This window comes from Ursus maritimus, unplaced genomic scaffold, assembly GCF_017311325.1.
Source record: "Ursus maritimus isolate PB19 unplaced genomic scaffold, ASM1731132v1 scaffold_18, whole genome shotgun sequence".
NCBI lineage: Eukaryota > Metazoa > Chordata > Mammalia > Carnivora > Ursidae > Ursus > Ursus maritimus.
Window position 1 is genome coordinate 31,098,645 of NW_024424230.1, and position 18,813 is coordinate 31,117,457.

Here is an 18,813-nt window from a genome sequence, read left to right on the forward strand (position 1 = left end):
TATCTATCTATCTATCTATCTATCTTTCAGTTGGATTGAAAATATGTGAAATTACTGAATTTCAGATAGTTTCCTCTTATTTAATCCTCATTAAATAAACCATTCCTGGGATGCCTGGGTGGCTCAGCTGGTTAAGCGGCTGCCTTCCTCTCAGGTCATGATCCCAGGTCCCTGGGATTGAGTCCCACATGGAGCTTCTTGTTCAGCGGGGGCCTCCTTCCTCCCTGTGCCTGCTGCTGCCCCTGCTTTTGCGTTTTCTGTTTCACAAATAAATTAAAAAAAAAAAAATCCCATATGAATTCCCAGGGGTACAACCCCTTTCTCGGGTTGAATAGCCCTATTCGGAATGTTTTCACTCTGGTTATTACTTCATTTTTTCACTTACTTTTCGCTGTAATTTATAGTAAACTGCTTTCTAGCCCAGTGCCCTCACACTATTCCTAAATTTCTTTGTTAATTTTTACTAAATGTTAAGCTAATGGAAGCCTGTGATATTGTACTGTTGTTTCTTAATGGGCCTGGTAACTTGTACAAGACTGAATGTGGGGTGTTCAGATTGCATACGGGCCAGCAGTGCAGGGGGTGAAAGAATTCACCCAAGGCAGAATAAATGAGATAAAATTTATTGAATACACTGTAAGGGAGCAACAGGCAGGACAGCAAAGGAGAGACTGTCTGCCACGGGGTGGAAGGGGAGGGCTATAGTTACCGGCCAGAATGAGAGTATGGGGGGGGGGGCATATGGAATTTTCTCTTTTTTGGTAATCCAAGGAACTGTGCTTGGTTTTAATTGGTCATTTAGGGCCTATAGCTATTTCAAGGTGGATCACTTAATGAGCCTGTTTGCTTTCAGCTCCGTAGTACTGTGCGCCCTTTTGCCTTGCTCAAATTTCCATTGCTCAAGCTTGTTGCTTAAAAGCAGCCTCTGCACTGAGTACAACATCAACAAATGTTTCTTTAATTTTTAATTAGATGATTCTTTGGTTCTTTTCTATACCACTTATTGTCTCTACAATTTATTGCAGAATAAGATCCCATAGTTTCTTAAATTCTCTTATTCAACACACACTTATTGAATTCCTGCTATATTCTAGGCACTGTGCAATTACCTGGATGTAGAAAACATAAAAGACAGAGAAATAATTCAAGGAACTCATAGTCTAGTGAAGTGATAAAACATATCACCTAGGAATAGAATTTTGAATTCCCTTGAGTGAAATAATTATAAAAATACCCATTAAAATATGGTAGAAATCAGTGCAAGGTGGTACTCCTAGGGACAGAACATAAAACCTAGAAAATGGAATACAAAAGTGGTAAAAACATGGTGTCCATAGCAGACCCCAAATAAATAAATCTTCAAAACATCAAATCATCATGGTATTTGAAGAAGTGATTCTAAAGAATTAAAAATTGTGAAATTGAAATAATCTGTTTTCTTCTCAAAATTGATAGTAAATATTTAAAAGGAAATAGTTTGTGGGGAGAAAAATGTTAGGTTTGGAACACAACACCCCAAATTAATAAGACATGATCTCTGTTGAGTTTATTATTCTTTGAAAGAAACACAGATAATAATTTGAAAATGGTTCACAGTATACCAAGCCTTTCGTTTATCTTCTGCCAATTTTCACCGATCACTTTCACTTTAGAAAAGTAGTCCTGTTGATTCTTGAGAAATTCCTTGAGTAGGATGTTCTCTCATCATGTCCCATGATTTTGCCTCTGTGCTTTTTTTTTTTTTTTTAAATGGAACCTCTTCTCACCTTCAACCAAGTCCCAGTCCTGTTTCTCAGCTCACTTCATACATCAGTCAAAACTGAGACAGGACCTTTAGGAATTTTTCCTTTATCCATCCATACTGGGCAGATATATAATTGTTTCCTATGTTTGGGTCATGGAGTGGGGATGAGAGAGTGGTAACAGATAAGCCTAGAATGATAGGAAGGGGGCTAGATAATGGATAGCCTTTGAATTCATTTTAACAAATTTGAACTCTATCTTGTGAATAGTAGGAAGACACTCAATGGTTTTAAGCAAGTTCAGAAACATTCCAGCCAGTTGTGCTCCACCCTCCTTTTACATTGTCACGATCAAGTTCATATTGTTCTAAAATGCCAGAGAGACTCTTTTGAGGGTTGGAATCCAAAGCCTATTTAAATTAAGCTCATTGACATATTCTTATTGCCAATCTCTCATCTGAGTTTTAATCTCTCATTTCTATCTGCTTGTGGGCAATTTCTACCTAAGTATTCCTTATCCATCAAAATAGGCCTGTATTATGTAAACTCATTCACAGTGTCCTTATATGACCCTAATTCGGTTAAACATGGTTCTTTATTCCTNNNGTTCCAGGATGGAATTTGTTGTCGTTGAAGTGTAGAAAAATCATAAACTGTAAAGCAGAAAACGTACCTTAAATTGTTGTCCTGCTAAGCAGGAAGATTGGTTAGACTTTCTGAACCTCACTGTTACCATCTACATAACAAAGAATTGAGACAGAGGAGTGGGACGATGGCTACATAGAGTGCTGCATTTCTGATTCTGCAATTACTGCACCTTCATCCCCCTCATTCAGCCCTCTCAGTTCAGTCAGTTCAGTTTCTATCTAATTAAGTCTCTTTTCCATTCTCATTGCTATTCTCTGCCTACGACTCTGGCTCCTCATGATCCCACCTCCTATTAAAGTTGAAGTGGCTACTAGGCCAACCTTGGGCAATTACAGGAGCTTCCACACTATATTCTCTGTTTCTCTCTAGCCTCCATCTATTTCAAACCATCTTGTGTACCTTATGTCATTACTTTGTTCAAGAGGATTCTCTTGCTTATAGGATAACATTAAAACACATAAACTGGATTCAAGACCTTCTAAGGTGCAGTGTTCCTGCACTCTCTGTTCCAATCCCAAAGAAATCCAGATGCTCTTACTTCTTATGAAATTTTTCTCAATTCCTTCTTATTGCAAATTGAAGTCATTTCCATTGCTTAAGACCAGATAATTCCTGAATCTCCAGGGAAGTTTTCACTGATGAAGAACACCATCCAGGGAAACTATTTCAATCTCTTGGACTCTTGTGGTTGTGATTCTCTCTTCCCCAGTCTCATATTATTAACCTATAGGAAATAATTGATATCCAGTATCATCTCTGGGCACATAATGCTAATGGTGGGTTTTGAGGGTTGAAACATCATAAAACAAGTAGTCAAGATTTATTTTATGTCACAATAGCTCTCAACTATATACTGCTTTATAGATTACAAAAATGTAGACTGTATTTATAACAATACAACTTACCAAATGGAAAGACGCTATTACCCTGTTGTTAGATGAAGAGACTGAGCTTCAGGAAAGTTACAGATTCCGGTTTGCTCAAGGATTCACAACTAGTAAAGGAGAGCCCAGATCTCCTGACCTGTATTGAGTTCAGGGCTTTCATGAAAACCAATCCATATATGTATCAAAGAACTTGCTGTTTTGTATAGAAACAATCTTTGAGGACAAAGATGGTGCCTTAATCACAACAATCATTGCTCAGATATTATCATAGTATCAGCAAACATTTTCACTTGCTTTCTGTTAGAATCTTTTGTCCTGGTGACACTTCTTCCTGGGTTCCAATACTTTTCCTTAAATACTCAGGATTGTAAAGCTGAACCCAGGATACCACTTGTCTTAAACCTCTCATTACCTTCTCCCTTCCAGGCACATTCCACCTGTGGGTTTCTTTTTTGAGGAAGTTGATATTAGCTAGTTGTATTAGAAAAGGAACTAAACCCCAATCACATAAAGTGCTAATCATTGATTGGACTTCCTGTGTTTCATATTTCGGGGAAGTTTTCAATTTAACTAGAAACTCTTCTGTAACCTGAAGGGAACGGTTTCTAATGGGATGATAGCAGATAATTTGGCAAAGAGACAGGGGAGATGTTTTTGAGTGAATTTCCTTCAAGCCACATTCATAGTGATTGCCTATTTGGCCTCAATCTAGAGTCAGGCATGGTTTCGATGTTAATTTTTTCTTTTTTGTTTTCAAACAATTGTCTCAATATTGTGCACAAAGATAAAGTATTTTGGAATTTTAAAAGGTTGAAGAAAGAGGTTGGTTATACTCTTAGATGGTTTAGGACATTCTTGTATAATTTCCTTTCAGCAGCAACAGTAAGTCAGTCTCCACTAACCTAACATGTGCAGAGAGAAAGGGGTACTTTTCTCCTTGCACAGTTTTGCCTATTACTGGAACATCACTCTGACTTTCTTTATATTCCTCTCTTACAATACATAACTGTTTGGGGATGGTTGCATGTGTATTTGCAGATGGATAAGGTGGACGCAGAGTGTGTCCACACTTTAAGTAAAGCTTATCAATTATTTACAACCTAATACAAATTAGTTTATCAGATCTTTTTATTACAGCAAGTTTTGAGGAAGAAGTTCGAAGCGCCAGAAGAGACAGAAAGAAGTGGTTTGATGGAATAGAATAAAGAGTTTAGGAAGGAAGGGAAAATGGGAAATGCTGAAAGAGAATCTTTGCTTTAGCCTTGAGCTGGCAAAATTTCACCACTGATAATACAAGATGGTGCCATGAAATCAAGAGGGTGACCTAGACAAATCTTCTTGTCAAATGGTATGTTTTTCCTGTTCAATACATCATCTCTGGTTCTTTATTTTCTCTCAAATAAATTCTCTCGGAAAAAACACACGTTCTAGAAAATAAAATGTTCAGGCTACAAAATGACATCTGAATTACTTGCACATTCAATCATTCTTACAAGTAAAACAAAATTGATCAATAATGTTTGCTGTAGTGTGCCCCATTAAGCAGCTTTTCTTTCTGTTCTATCTCCATAAAGCTTTCTATTCCCAGAAGGACAAGGATTGAAAGAAAAACAACAAATATATATCAAGGAGAAGGAGAGTATATGGTGTGTTAGATATGTTTATGCTAATCCTAATTTATCCCCTCCTAAGTGAATAAAATGAAATTCTGTGAGCATCCACTTCTCCTTTATAACCTTACTTCCCACTCTGGAAATTATCTTTCTTGAGATGCCTTTAGAGGAAATCCCAATTATTGACTCAGTATGCCAGATGTTCCATTTTTTTCTTGCTTTTAGTCTTTTTATATTAATTTTGACCAGTCATTTTGATGGTTTCTTAATCTATAAAATATATGGTTTCCTCTTCCCTCCCCCTTTCCTCCTGTACCTTTTACTGTCATTTTAACTATGGTTTTGCATATGTGTCAAGAAATAAATCTAAACTTGGTAGATGATCCAAAGATAATTTTATTGTTTCATCCTTTCCCCTTTTCTCTTCTCTTTGCCATTCTGTTCATACACAATGTATATTCTTTAATAAAATTATAAAAAGAAAATAATAATAGCAAGGGATGATCTTTTAATTGATTTGTGACTGAGAAGAGGGAATAATACTATCTTACATTTATTTTCATTTCATTGCTTTTCTGTTTGTTCTCTCTTCTACTCTTTTTCTCATCCTTGTTTCTTCTCTCTCCTTTGTGACTGTGAGTTTCTAAAGGTCACTAATTCTAGGACCACGTATACAGTATGTGCTCAAGAACTGCTTGTTGAATCAGGGAATTAACTATATACTATAACACCACATCTGTTCCTTTGCCACTGGTTTCTAACCTTATTAACCTTTTCTTATCCCTTCTGAATTTTACAAACTCTATGATAACGTTATACTCAACATGGTTCGTATTTATTGGGCATGTACAATGTGCCGGATATTGAGGCCTTTGCAATGAGCAAAACAATTGATAATCTTGCTATCTTGATGCTTCCATTCCAGTGAGAAAAGAGAAAAACACAATTAATAAGTAAAATATATAGAATGTAAGTTGGATAAATGCAAAGGAGAAAGACGGAGAAAATGGATAGGGAGTATTGACAGGGGTTGCAATTTAAGGTAGTCGGTGAAGTCTTCCTAAGAAGGTGCCATTTACAAAAAGACTTGAGAAAGGTGAGGAAGTAAGCTGTGCTGGTTATGGGGGATACAGAATACACAGTGGCCAATGGCATCAGTCTGCCTGACATATATGAGAAAAAAGAAAGGAGTCAATATGGCTGGAGTGAAGTAAGCAAACAGGAGTTTAGCCAATGAGTCCTTCAGGCCCTCGTGGTGCCCCCGTGACAAAGTCTGTTGTATTCCGCTTGGCTGCTGTTACAAAGTACCATGGACTGGGCAGCTTAAACAGCCAAGATTTATTTTCTCACAGTTTTGGAGGCTGGCAAATCTAAAATAAGGTGATGACTGTTCTGCATCCTGGTGAGAGCAGTCTTCCTGGTTTGCAGACAGGGGCCTTGTCACTGTGTTTCCTTACACGGCGGAGAGGGAGAGCTCTCTGGTATCTCTTCTTGTAAGGCTACCAATCCTATTGAATCAGGGCCTCACCTTTATGACTTCATATAACTTTAATTATCTCCCTATAGGCCCTATCTCTAAATATAGTCCCACTGGGGGTTCGAGCTTCAGTGTAATGAATTTGGGTGGGACACAACTGAGTCTCCAGCGAAGCGCAAAGAAGGAGTACAGCCATTCTGAGAGACCTTGAAGCACTACTCCCCTGGACTTCTCTGTGCACTTGGGCAAATAGCTACTGAATGGCTCCTGCAACCCCAAAGGCCAGGCAGCTGGAGAGCAATTTATCTGGCTTTGGTGATTTGTCAGGAGCTAGTCTTACATGTGCATGTTCACTAATGAATCTGCTACTCTTTGTTATTTATTAAAATAACTGTAGTGCCTTATTGAGCACGTACTCCTATGTTGTATTTGTTGTATTTCTTATAAGTATGCCTTGATTCTCCCTGTGAAAGTGCACAATCCTTAGGAAACATCTTTTATTTTTTTCCCTAACAACCTTAGTGCCCTGACCAGGACTGAGTTCACAGTGGCAAGCAAGTCAATAAATTCCTTCAGTACAGAGACACTTTATTTTTTCTTTCTTCATTAGGAAAGTTTTCATAGCCAGGAAAGAGTGAAAGATTCATACGAAATAGAATTAGAGCTCTAAATGTGTTTTTAATCTCATATATGCATATTCACGTGTGTATTTGTGTGTACATATAACACAACAACAGCTATGACAGCAGCAAACGTTTATATATAAGATAATTTTGCTGCCCAAGATATTATGGTTATCGTTCCAAAATTGTGTTTTCCAAGGATAAGTTTGGATAAATAAAAACGCTCCATGAATATTCAGCTGTGTTTTTGGATTGAGATTTCTAGTGTTCTGAATAAATTCCAAAAGTATTTCTACATTTAAAGTCCTGTTACATTTTGAAAGGCTAGCTCACTGTAGAGAAGAGAGTTTGATTTGCTGATTTCTTCTAAGGCAGGAATATGAACTAAGTCAAAGAGATCAGCTGGAGTAATAGTCATGCGAAGGCATGTTTGATGTCTTCGAGCACTTCATTTTCCTTTTTGAAATATGGGATAATCATTCTTATTTATTTTTCTAATAATCAAACAGATATATAAGCCCGTAAATATATTTTATAATTTATAAAGGGCATTCCATTTGTTAGATTCCCAAGTCTAACAATATTGGAGCTACCAAATTGGTTCCCAGAAGAAAATTATAATATGTGATATCTTACTGACATAAGCCAGATTACTCAAGGTCATTTGACTTGAAAATGGGAAATAGATTTGGGTTCTACCCCCAGTAAAATCCAGTTGAGTGACTTTGGGCAAGTCATTTTTCTGTTTCCTTAAGGTGGTTCATCTGGAAAGAAAATGGGAAATGTTTATAGGGTGATGTTCTTGGGAAGATTCAGTAAAATAATGTCATGTGTGAAAATAACATTTAGTGATCTGAACAACACTGTTCAAACTAAGGTATTTTTTAAATTATCTAAAATAGGACTCTTCCTTTTTGAAAAAGTTTACCTTCTTACTGGAAGGGAGACAATTCAAATCTATGATTTAAATCAGATCCTAATAATGGAAGATTGTACATACTAAAATGTAAAGGTTCATGTTCTTTTTCCCTTTCAAAATTGACCACCGGTAGAGAATATCACTGCACACTAAAAACTTCCATATAAATGTTCATTTTTAAAAAATTTCCAAACTTCCCTTGGGCACTAGGAATGGGATTGGACAGACATCTGGAATCACCCATTATCTTGGCTGTGAGTTGGCACCTCCCAGGATGGTCCATATTAACATATCCCTGGATGGCAGAAGTTGTCATATGCCTTCATAGCATAACTTGCGTATTTTGGAAGGCATTTCTGAGAACAGATTTTTTCGACAATGAACATGCCAAAGGCTTGACATGAAAAGTACTTATGCCTAATGTCTGTCATTCTTTCTCTGCCAGTTCATCTTTCCTGGGTTGGCCTTCTGCCACACTGGCACCTGAAATGCAGCAAACAATGTCATCGGATGCTGAAGGTGCAACCGTAAGTTGTGGTTATCTTCCAAGCAATTACCATATGGTGTGCAACTCAGCTCTTCATCTCCTTGTTCGATGGGAGAATAATAACAATGACAATAATGCCATTTAATAATGCATTTTATCTTTATGGCCTATTCTGTTCCCATATTTCTGTGTCTTTAAGTACTTTGTGTGGGGGGACCTTAGGCAGCCATTAAAGTTTAGTCACCTCTCCAGAGTGGGAGGCTATTGTATATAAAACAATTCGAAAACAGGCTTGATCAAGAAACAAGGGAGATTAGCATATTGAAACAGGATTAGGGAGAAATTTAAGAAAAATAAATTACCAAGTTAAGCATGCCTTTTTACAAAGCAGGCCCTGTGCCCAAGCTGCTTCTTTCTTTCTTTTTCTTTTCTTTTTCTTTTTTTTCCCTCACTATTATTCATAAGAAATATTTTGTGAAGTGTCTATAGAACAAAATAGAGAAAGGCAAACCTTCTGGAGGTAAGATACCCTTATAAACAAATATGAATTGGGCTCTCTACCGGATCTCAGATTCAAAGTCCACCACTGGCAATATTATGAAACCAGATCACAGCTTTCACAAAATTAAAAACTAGATCACTGTACCCAGCTCATAAGAGATTGGATCAAATCTGAGATGTCATTCAAAGTTTATTCAGCCAATAAACATTTATGAAATACCAATGTGTTAAAGATTTCATGGTTATCCAGGTTTTGGCTCCTGCAGTCAAGGATTTTGCATCATCATGAGGGAGACTGATAATTAAATCATAGATTATGATTCAGCACAAGAAGAGCTATGATAGAGCATACAGCAAGTGTGGGCTTCCAGGAAGTCTTCCTGAGAAGATAATCATTGCGCTGCGTTTTATAAGGAAAATTAGAATAAATCACATAAGAGAGGAGAATGGATTTTTACAGAAAACAACATGTACATAGTTATGGAGGATTGATCTCCACTACATATTCAGGAACTCAAAAAAAATGGATGGAATAAAATCTGTGATTTGTTTTTGAACATTCATCTCTTGATTTTTAAAAGAACCCTATCAAATGGAAAACATAGGAATTCCTTTTCCCATTTTATAGAAGAGGACGTGGTAGTTCAATAGGTACATGCCCAATCTAAACTGTAATGGAGAGGAAGATCTGGTTCTAGAAGACTGGCCCTCGGGTTTCTCATTTCGTTACTCTGTATAAGCACTACCCTGCACAAATTCATATTTGATGAGGAAGATGCACCATGATAGAAAAATGCAGGATGATTAGTTCATAAAATGGGAACAGACCTTTGGGAAATTTCTGGAGAAGAATATGCACCCACTCCCCCTAACACAATCTGTTAAGAATTTTTTTCTTGCCCCTGTAAACGCGGTTTATTTATATTTTCCTATTTACTGCATAAAAATTAATTTCAGTGAAGCCCTGAATGTATGTAAGCACTGATAAGTAACATTGTAGCTTTCTCTATCAAATGATCCAAATTATGCATTCAGTACTGTTTCACAGAGTATTATTGAACAACTTCTAACCACAGAATAATTTGGAGTTACTAGGGAAAGTGTATGGGAAGGTGACAGACATGAGCATGGAACTGTTCCTTCCTGTAGTAGCTGATAATCTGGTAAGGAACGGTGACTCACGAGGAGCTCTAAGTGAAGACAGAGTAGGTACAAGGAGTGTAAATGCACCCTGGGAATCTGAGGAAATATGATTCTAAATTTACTGTGAGGATACCTAGAAGATTTCTTGGAGGACGGAGAGTTTATGCTGGCGTCTGAGGGATGGCCGTGATTTTAATAGATGTTATGAGATCAGAGTTGTTGCAGAGGGCACAGAGTGAGGAAGAGCAAGGGGTCAAGAAAACCTAGGACATACTGCATAAATAGAATAAATGGAACTGTATGGTGAAGGATGCAGCTGAAAATCTTAGCCACTGCAGAGATGTTTACATTCCAAATAATTATTAAGAATCAAAATCTATAATTGTATTAACACTTACTTATTTTTTCCTTCAGAATGTGAGTGTGTGTGTGAGTGTGCACGCACGCACATGTAGGTGCATAATACATATAATGTATTATATATATTATATATAAATACACATGAAACATAGAGCTTTAATCCAAATTCCATCATTTATAGATGAATAAACTGATGTCAGAATAATTAAGCAGCTCATACAGATAGCTCAGAACAGAAATAAGCTACAAACCAACTGTAAATGATCCAGCTTCTAGGATGGCATTGTGCACAGGAAAACATCCTTACAATAGCACAGAAGCTCTTCTCAAACTCATCTGAATTTACATTTCTGGCCTCATCTCCTCAACACATTCAACCCTCTCCTCACACCAAACTATCAGTGTTACTTAGCCCTCCAGTCCTCTTTTCGAAACCTTTGAGCACATGCCTGTTCTTCTCCACACACCCACCCAGTTTTGTGAAGGAAAGGAGCTATGACGTGAAGAAAGCTCTGAAGCGAACCGCACAGGATGGGATGAGGATGAGGTGGGCAAACCTTGAACTGGGTGATATCTGGATACTACCAGGAGATTTATTTATTTATGTAGTTATAATTTATAACCTGCTTACTTCCAGAAAGGATTTGAGTCAGCGAGCTAAAAGTTAAAATACTTGCAAAAATCCTATTTTGAAATTCTTTGATGTGAAAATTATACTGCACAAGTTGACACACCGCGAGTTTCTCGTCTGATTTCTGCCTCCATGTCTGATCCATTTCAGCAATGCAATTGCTTGATGATTTTTTTTAAAAGCAAATTTAACAGAACAACTCACACTCTCAGAAATGCTTTGATTTTACTTTGGTTTATGCTCAGGGCAAAGATTTTGGCTCTGGTTTTTCCACCCACAATCGTGAATTCACTTTAAATAAAATGCAAGAGGAAATCAATGTCCAGTGTCTTGGCTGAAAATTAAATGAAAACAAACATTCAGGATGCACTAAGCATTCAGGTTTCTGTAACTAAACTCGATCAAAGGACCAAATGTGAGGAACCTCAGGGGAATCCATTTTTCTCCGTTTGTAAAAGGCCCAAGGCTAGTAATTAGGAAGCTGAGCTACTCTTCCTCTTTAATTCTGGCTCTAATATTTTGTGCATGAGGTGAGAGATCTTGTTTTCCTAAAAGCATTTCTCTGCCTGTTGGTCATTTTGTGATGTCTTAAAATTCTCTCTTTACAAAACTTCTTTCTTCCTCCTTCCTCTCGAATTTAGGTTAAGGTTATTAAAGGACTCTTCCTGATAGAATATATTGTTCTAGGGAGGGGACTTATAATGGCTTATAAAGAGGAAAATTAAAACCTGAATTAATTTCTGTACTAATCTCCAGAACAATTTAGTCATTTAACATAAAATATACTTTTTGTGGAGTCTTAGGAGAGAAGCATGATTTCAGGTGCATCTAAAAGCTGCAATAATAAGTAATCTGTGGCTATTGTATTTAAAAAGAAGAGTAACCATGAGATGGAGAACTTTAGAATGATTCCCTTATAGTAACACACCCAAAAGGAAAGAAAAATAATCACAATTGAAAAATTAAAGAGCGATTTTGCATTTTTGAGCGTGTCAAAGGGAGAGGTGGGGACTCAGTAAAACATCTGAGAGAAAGAGATGAATGACCTGGGAAACAGAGGCCAGGAGACTGAAAGGAGCTCTTGAAGAATCACTTGAATCTGAACCTGAGTTAAAATAATAAATCCTGCTAATGAGGCTTTGGTTCTTTACTTCAGATTTTTTGCAATATGAAATAATCTCCTGAGTTCCTGCTTAACCCACTTGTGCATTCTGTTCTTATCTGGGATAGGCATTGGGTTTTAATTCATTTCCAAACATCTAGTCCAAACTACCAAAATATGTCTTTGCTGAATGGAATTTATGCTTTTAGGTCTTCTTTCATTCTGTACTTTGTTCCATATAGGCCTGTGTTTTCACAGCTTTTCCTCTTCTATCTTCTAAGGAGAATTCTGGAAGAGAGAATGTAAAATGCTGAGAAAAGCTATGTTGGTTCAGATTAGAAAGAGTAGGAGGGAGAAAGAGCCAACTTGGCCTGAAGTTGAAAAAGAGAAATAAGACATTTGGAGGGAGTAGATTATGAGAATGTATAAGAAAAAAGGTAGGAAGGGTCTTTAGGGCATTTGTTACGTGTTAAGGAATTTAACTGCCTCCTTGATATGCCTTTAAGGCACTTCCACAAAGATTTTCATTGTATTCCAGTATTTTTTGGAAGTTGTATTTTGTGTTTTATTATTCATCATCATGCAGGTCTGGTAGCATTGAGCAGAAGAGATAGAATTCCTGACTTTATAGAATTTAAGGCACAAATGATAAAGACCACCCACATAACTATTAATGACAAAGCCTTATTTAAGTTCTTAGCTCTTTATAGCCATTATTTCATTTAATATGTTATGTGTGTTAATTCTCATTAATGTCTGTACTGTCTTTAAGGTTCTGTCAATCCAACTGAAATGTTTACAGAACAGAGTTAGGGAGAGTGAGTCCTCTCTATCCCCAACATTACCTTGCTCTGTATCTCATCTCCCATCCCCGGAGAGTCAAGGATTCTAAAATTTGAAGACCTGCCTTTTTGATGTCAGCTCTTGAATTCTTTTCTTTACTCCCAGGCTTAAAACACCCAGTCTATTGCATGATATTAATTATCACTTAGGTTTGTCACAGTTATTAAGTAAATTACCCATTGCTTTGAAAACAAGTAGTTGGGACTATATAAACTCTGTATTTTACTGTCCCATTAGCTGTGGCCTGATTCTCAACAGTCACGGTCTCAACCAAACGGCATATGCTCTGTAACACGTGCTAATTTGTAGTAACAAAAATGACCAGCACAGAGCACTGTGTGTCAAGCTCTGTTATGAGCATTTGTAATACATTAACTCATTCAGTTTCACCAATAACCCTGTGATGCAGGTTTATTACTACCATTTTACAGATGGACTAAATGAGACAAAGAGAGCCTAAATAATTTACATACAATTGCACAGCTAATAAGAGAGCCAGAATTCAAATGCAGGTTTTGTGGCTTTGAAAAGACTTTATGATTAAATTAATTTCTTTATTAATGCACCAGTTGGCCTTCGGTTCATTCTCATTCCTATTCTAAGAGCCCAGACAGTTGGATGGGTTGATACTCTGTTAATGTATTTGATGGAGTATCTTTAGATGGCCAGTCCCCTTCCCTGAACAACCACTTCTCCCTTCTTCATATTTTAATAATGGCCTCTGGAGACATTTATATTAGGTTCACAGTTGGTAAGAGCACCTTAATACATTTTCTTCAGTTGGATCCTCTTCATCAACAACTAATGAGGTGGGTACCATATGCCTTTTTGTCAGAAATGGGGCTTAAATACTAGAAAGTTTATATGATATCCTTGGTGACAGCACAGATTCTGGGCTATAGTCCAGAATGGATCACTTTTTTTTTTTTTTTTTTAATTCTTGGTCTCCGCTACTGTCTGAATGTTCATTACCCCCCCCCCCATTCAAATGTTGAAATCTGAACCCCCAAGTCATAGAATTTGGAGGTGGGGACTTTGGGTGGTGATTAGCCATGGTAGAGTCTCATGAATGGAATTAGTGCCTATATAAAGGAAAGAGGTCTCTCACCCCTTCCATCACATGAAGTTATGGCAAAAAAAAAAAAAAAAAAAAAAAAAAAAAAAAGCAAGCTGTCTAGGTAGTGGGCTCTCACCAGACACCAAATCTACTGACACCTTGATCTTGGACTTTCTAGCCTCCAGATCTGTAAGCAATTAATTTGTGTTTTTAAGTCACCCAGTCTATGGTATTTTGTTAGATTAGCCCAAATGGACTAAGGTAGGTTCTTTCTGCCATATCATACCACAGCAAGACCTTAAAATCTGGGAAATATCCTAATTAAAAATCTAGTAGAAGACAAAAATACTAGTTAAATGTGGGGCAAATGTTATAGGAAAAATTTAACTCTTTTACTTAGCTCAGCCCCAAATGTTTAGCCATAAAACGAGGATAGGTCTCAAATATGACCATGAGTTTGTTTGCTTCTGCAAAGGAAGTTTGATACAATAATACATTGAAATATGAATTATTTCATTTGATTTATTGAATCCAGTTATAATCACGTGGTAGAAATTAGTTGATGGGACTACGCAAAGAAAATTTTACTAAGAATGTTACCAGCTAGAGGTACTTGACTGGCTCAGTCGGAGGAGCATGGGACTCCTGATCTTGGAGCTGTGAGTTTGAACCCCATATTGGGTGTAGAGATTACTAAAAAATAAATAAGTAAAATTTGGAATATCATCAGAAAAATCTTCAGTACTGGCTATCAGAATATAAGCAGAAGACAACTTCTATGAATGTTTGATAGGCAAGCACCACAAAATTTTTGTGTGTACCTGCTGACAAGACAGATAGCATTTATTGTACAATAATCTTCATCTGTGACAGTACCTCTTACAGAATCCAGAGGAGTTTCAATTAAAACCATGATCTTGATCCTAAAGAAAGTAATATGAGAATTTCCAGTCCTTCGTTACTTATTTTCTCAAATAAATATTTTTATCAGCCTAGTAATTTTGAGAAACCAAGGTCATAATAAATTCTACCTCATCTACCACCCCCCCCACCCTCTGGTTCTGGAAATAAAGAAATAGAACTGGTCCATTTGCTGTCAAAACTAAGGAATTTAGCAGAACTTGAGATTTGAAAAATATGTTACATTTCATGCTCAAATTTAACCAAAACAAACATAAGATTGAATTAATTCTCCATTTTGTTTTGAGGGTGTATGTGTATATATGCATGACTACAGAAATAATGATATAATTAGATTTGTGGTTTAGCATTTTCAAAGGCTTTTATTTGATATACACATAAATATATACAAAAGATATTTTGCATAAATAAGGGTAAAAAAATCACAGTAATGGAGTCAAGCAAATCTATTTAAGCAATTAGGATACAAATTAAGATTAAATAAATGATTTACTTGTAAGGAATTGGTCGGCATACTATCAGGAATCTAACTCTCATATGAATATTAATGATTGATTTATTTTAAAGTCGGAATGATGTTTTTGCCTATTTATGAATAAGAAAGGAATAAACAAAGGTTGAAAGTGATTATTTTAGAATGGTTAATAGTTTGAAAAAGAAGAAATTTCAATTATGAACCACAGAGATTGACTTTTGCAAGTGAAGGACAGAATGACTCAGAGATAGTGTGAATTTAACAAAATTTTATTAAAAGAAAAAGAAGACAGAAAAGTGTGGTAAGTTAGATTTGCCTAGTAAAAGCTGCTGAATAATTTTACTTTAAAAAAACAAGACCTTATCAATGATACTCAAAGACACTAAGTAACTGACTCATCTCCACTTGATCTCACATTGAATAGGCCTGGCTTCAAAGGCAGTATTACATTGGTTAAATGAGGCTTGTTACAGGAAAATAATAGTGGTCAAAACTGCTGTTTGGGGTTTCAATGATAAAGTAGCAGAAAGATAATTCCATAGGCTGATTTTCTCTACTTTATCTCATGCTGAATAAAAGCTATACCCACCAGCTGTCCTTTGTGAGTATGTGGAAATTGTATCTGAATTTCATCCTAAGCCCTTGCTCTTCAACAACCCACATTCAGAATTCTGGTTAGATAGGAGAATTGAGTGCACGACTGGTGTGTGTGTGTTTCTATGGTGTGTGTATGTGTAAACACGTGCCCTTAAAGGAGTGGTAGCATGGCGCTAATATGAGGGTTGACTGGAGAGGTGTAACAAGATAGGAAAAGAAAAAAAAAGGGGGGGGAATCGAGGCTGTAGAGCCCGGGGTATAGGTAGAAGCAGAATCTACCTGCTTGAAATTATAAGCAGCCCTGAGGGAAGAGAGAAGGAGGAGCTCAAGCTGGTGGGAAGGGCAGTAGTAGGAAATGGTGTCACCACCAAGGGCGCCTTCACCAGGCCCCTGCTAAACTGCTGCAGTAGCCAATGACATCACCAACCCTGGCATAACAAAGGATTTCTAGATTAGCCATTTGATTGCATTGATCAGCAAATTCAATACAACACTGGCTTATCTGACTTTTAACACCTTCCCCCCTTAATCAACCAGTGTTTTACGTTGGAGTGACTGGTCATACCCATTAAAATTGCTGAACCAGCAGTGATGGTGCATTTTTTTCCAACGATTTGAAAGAGGTTGTGGATAACTCAGTATGACAAATCTGTACTGCACCTGAGTCTTATTAAAGAGATGAGAGTATTTTTACATGATACAATTTGTAAGAATCTATTAAAGTTTGCTTTTGTAGTGAGTGGGATGAAGAAATGTCCAGGTTTCTGGTCAATCACATTAGATCAGTTTGTGTTGGTAGGGACACAGTCTGCCTGGCTGCAGAAACAGAATTATAGGATGAGCTATCTAAATTGAAAGGAAAATTCATCTGAGCTGTCATTTACAAATAATGATCAAAATTAGAAACTCTCTTTGTTCAAATATGGGAGTAGGACTGGTTTTGAGGGCTTGCATGGGACCCCGTGCTCCAAAGAGCCTCACACTGGGTTTAATGTTCTGCTGTTGCTATTTTGAAATTCTTAATAATTTTTGAACAAGGGACTTCACATTTTAATTATGCAGTGGGTCCCGCAACTTTCATAGCTAGTTTTGCAGGGGAGCTTTTGAAAGTATAGGAAAAGAGGATCTTGTTATTGAAATCATGCTTGATTTCAGATTACAGTCTCTAAAACGATGGGATTGGCTTCAGCATCTCTACCACTCCCTCCCAACCCTAACCACCTATCTATACTTACAAAGGTATGGTCTTCTATACTTCTATACTTATAAAGGTAAATTATATGGTCTTCTGATCCATGTTTGAGGAAGAACAAAGCAGCAATTATGAATGTAAAATTGCATTAACATATTTCCCTTACATTTTATGTAGTAGCAGTTCTTTGTTTGCAGAATACCACAGATAAAAGTTGTGCATCCTGGGCAGTTCACATTCACTTTCCTTGGTACCAAGCAGGGAAACAGGTTGTTGCATTTTCCAGGAGATTGAATTGTTCCAATTACATTGCATGTTATAATAATATTTAAATAGGCCCTAGTGTTTGGCAGGCATTTATCTGTTTTACTCTCAAGGGTTTGTGAATGTTGTTCAGCCTTAGAACACTTTAAATAGCACGATATGCAGTATTTGGGCAGTCTTTAGGAAGGGTGGTTCCTTGACCTACTAAACGCACCAGACATCGTTCATTTAAATTAACAAATGGAATGACAGTCTTCATTTTCATGACTCTTAAGAAAACAGCTTTTTTCTTTTTTTAAGAGAGGGAGGGAGAATGAGACAGAGAGAGAGCGCGAGAGAGAGATGGGGGGAGGAGCAGAGGGAGAGGGAGAGAATCTTAAGCAGGCTCCATGCCCAGCCCACCTTGGAGCTCAATCTCATGATCCTGAGATCATGACCTGAGCCAAAATCAAGAGCCAGATGTTTAACTGACTGTGTCACCCAGGTGCCCCAAGAAAAGAAGAAAACTTTTATTTTCAACCTAGACTGTGTTTTTATCAAATTTAAAGAGACTAATTATTAACATTTTCTCTATGATTGAGGGCAAGAACTAGAAACTGAGTTTGGGTTTTTGGGGTTTTTGTTTTTGTTTTTTTAAGTAGGGAGATGAAATTTACCTGTTCTTTATCTGAAGATCAACAGAACATTTTCCTCATATCCACATTAAAAACAATGGCAGAAACAATAAAAAAATAAAAAAAATAAAAAAATAAAACTGGCAAATTTATATTTTTTTGATTTTTATTTCTGAAGTATCTTTTGAATTTTTCCATTTTTTTTCCTCTCTCTCTCTTTTTATTTTAGAGAGAGAGAGAGAGAGAGTGAGTGAGCATGAGCTGGGGGAAGGGCAGAGGGAGAAGGAAAGTGAGAATCCTCAAGCAGGCTCCCTGAGGAATGGGGAGCCCAACAAGGGGCTCAATCCCAGGACCTCAAGATCATGACCTGAGCTGAAATCAAGAGCTGTCACTTAACTGACTGAGCCACCCAGGTGCCCCTCCATTTCTCTTTATCCCAACTGCCATCATCCTAGTCCAAGCCAGTCATATCTAACCTAGACTATTGTTTAAAATTGGTGTCTTTTTCCTTCAGTTTCCCTTCTCTTTCAATTATTCTTACATTGCATCCAATATGATAGTCCTAAGCCATAAATCTGACCTGGTAGCTTTCCTACTAAAGCCAAACTTCAATGACTTCCTACTTTGCTTGTAATAAAATCCAAACTCCCCAGTTCTGTAAGTAATCCCTGTCTACTTCCTGGTCCTCATGTTTTATCATTAGTACTTTCGCATTTG